Below are 3,261 nucleotides of genomic sequence, written 5' to 3'. Positions count from 1 at the left end.
TCCTTCCTTCCTTCCTTCCTTCCTTCCTTCCTTCCTTCCTTCCTTCCTTCCTTCCTTCCTTCCTTTTTCTTTCTTTCTGAGACAAGGTCTCACTGATTTGTGGAAGCTGGCTTTGAGTTGATTGTGTAGCCCAGGCTGGTCTTGAACTAGCAGCAATTCTCCTGCCTCTGCATCCCAAGTTGTGGGGTTACAAGTGTGCACCATCACGCCTAGCTGGTAAATGTTGATATACCTCTATTGTAAAACATCTCAGCAAACTGAATATAGAAGGACTTTACCTCAATAAAATGAAGACTATATATACAAACTCACCACAAAGACTACAACATATGGAATAGGAAAATGTTGAAAAAGTTTCCTTTTACATCAACAACAAGAGAAGAATGCTATTTCTTTAAACTTAGTAATGATAATATTGACCATTTTGGAGCAATCTGGAACAAGGAAGAAATGAAAATACAAATAGGAAAAGAAGAAGTGAGACTTCTTTTGCAGATGACATGATCTTGCATATGTAAAACACTACTCTCAAAGACTTAATCACACTCCCATGGCTTTTGCAGCATTATTCACAATATCCAAATTATGGAAGAAACTAGTTTCCATTGATGAATGTGTGAGTGAAGAAAATATAGCACATATGTACAGTGGGCAATTATTCATCCACAACAAAGAATGCAATTCTACCATTTGCAGAAGGGAATTTCATTAAATGAACTAAATCAAGCAATGACAGATAAATGTTACGTTGTCTTGCTTACACTTAAAAGATGAAGAAACAGTGTAGAATAGCACACATTAGTTCAGAAGGACAGGAAATGGGACAGTGAGGGTGGTTTAGTAGTAGGCACCAAAATACAGAAACATAAAAAGAATAAATGTATTATTGTAAATAACAGAAGAGTAAAGTTCAAAACATTTATTAAATATTCCACAAAGAAATACAAGAGAAAGGAATCAAAGTTTCCCAACACAAAGAAACCAAAAATATTTAAGGAGGTGGGAAAAAATTATCGCTTTTTTCTTTTTCAATCACTGTCCCACCACTGAGATGAAATACCTGAGATGCAAAACTTAAGGAGGAGGGGTTTATTCTGGCTCATAATTTCCCCCAATGTAGTGATTACACAGTCAGCTGGCTCCGAGGCAGAAAAGGCAGAGGTGAAGGGCATGGGGAAAACAACAATAAACAGGAACGAACAGAAAAAAAGCCTGTTCCGTCCACCATGGAGAGGAAACAGAGTTCAGGGAGGAGCCAAGAGCAGGAACGCAGGGGTCCAGCTGTGTAATCTAATTACCCTTCTCTCCAACTAGGCCTCCCACACTAACAGCAATGAGCTCACCAACAGCTAGATGCACGGGTAGGTACAGTGCCTCCAGATCTCAGGATCAAGTCACCTTTCACAGGCTCCTCCTCTGAACTCATGAGGCTTCGGCAGGGGGAGCATTTTATGTCTATGTGTAATACCTGATTTGCTCATTATATTTTGTACACATGTATGAATTCTCATTTTTAACCCATAACTGTATCTAATTATTCAATGATGATTAAGAAAAACATTCAGAACTTCAAAAGATAAGTTCATGGATCCACATATGGAACTGGGAAGTTCAGTGGTTCAGAGTCATCAAGATATAAAGGACAAAACGTCATTACCAGTACATGGTGATGCTAGTTGTCTCTCATGTTTCCTTTGTGTTTTAATTTTTCTCAGGTAGTTATTTCATACCTCATGGTACTCTATCCTTACAATTTATAACCCCAAGGATCAAAGTTTGGAAAGGATGTCTTTTACAAGATTTTATCAAAAGACAGAGGTAGGGCTGTCAGGTACACAGCTTTGTGATAACCTCATCTCTGAAACAATATTGCACGTCTATTGAATGAGGCTTTCCTGACTGAGTGTAGATGAATGGTTTTTCTCCATAGAATGGCTATGCAGTCTCTAAATGGTTTACTCTTTTAAAACTTTTATTACTGAAAGTATGACTTCCATGGTGTTATGGTTGATACATTGTGTCAACTTGGGGAGTCTAGAGGTTTGGCTAAGTGACTCAGCAGGAAGCCAGGGTGCTTACTTTGTATACATCCTGAGCCTGTGGAAGAGGAGGGCATGGAGATTATGTGAGAGCTGCAGGCTTCTTAGGTGGGGGTAGCCTGTTTACAATGTAAGGCAGGGAAAAAAGCTGCTTGCCGCCATTCTTCCCTTTTACTCTGGCTACATTGCTGTTCGGCTGCCATTTCCCTTTGCTCTTGTTGCTTTGCTGCCTTCTGCCTCAGAGCCAGCCAACTATGGACCGAAACCTCCACAAACTGTAAGCGAAATAAACCTTTCCTTCCTTCATTTTGGGCGTTGGGAATTTTGTCCCAGCAACGAGAGAAAAGTAACCAAGACACATGGTAAGACAAAGTCCTCCATAGTCAAAATAGTTTCAGCTTTCTAAAAACTGTGCCACTTTCTGGATAGCATCTTTTAAGAGTGTTAGTAACCACAACAATTGCATGGAGTTAAGAAAACTAAGATTGCAAAATTTCAAGTAACTAAAATACATGGGTAAAGATGAGAATCATTCTGGTTGCATAGATGAGAGCTATATTCAAGCATTTATGCAACTATTATGAGCAATAGATGTAATATTTTATATTTATTTAATTTACTATCCTTTGCTTACTTAGATTCTCAATAAATTCCTAATAAACTAATGAAACTGTTTCTCCTCTTGCAAGTAAAGTACAGACAGATAGACAAAGAAAATACAAACAATTAGACTCAATGTAAGTCAAAACAAAACTGAAAATGAAATATATAAAAGCTGTAAATTAACAAAAATTATGATTAAAAGCTATTTTATTTATATTACAAAATTATTGCATAGGTAACACATAACAGCAAAAAAAGAAATCACCATCTATGCATTCTTTAAGGTGGAACACTTGAAGGTATAAAGATATGCATGTGGGGACTCTGTTATATTGTGTTTCAAATTTCAAAATTAAAAATGAAGTCTAAATTTTATTACATTGTTTTGATTTATTGTACTGTAAAATACTCTACCATCCATTACCCTTTATTTTCTAACTGCCTTAATGTAGCAATTAGAAGTCAATAAGAAATGTCCAGGAACAATAATACTTAAAGATCAATTAGGAACCCATGCTGCTAAGAAGATTAAATATTTACTAAAATAACAACAGCCTTGAAACTAATGCTTCCAACTCCATTACTTGAATACATTTTTTTGAACTGCTATTTTCTGCCT

The sequence above is a fragment of the Chinchilla lanigera genome, unplaced genomic scaffold (genome assembly GCF_000276665.1).
Source record: "Chinchilla lanigera isolate Chin_1 unplaced genomic scaffold, ChiLan1.0 scaffold00005, whole genome shotgun sequence".
Classification (NCBI taxonomy): domain Eukaryota; kingdom Metazoa; phylum Chordata; class Mammalia; order Rodentia; family Chinchillidae; genus Chinchilla; species Chinchilla lanigera.
Note: the sequence above shows the minus strand (reverse complement) of the source record.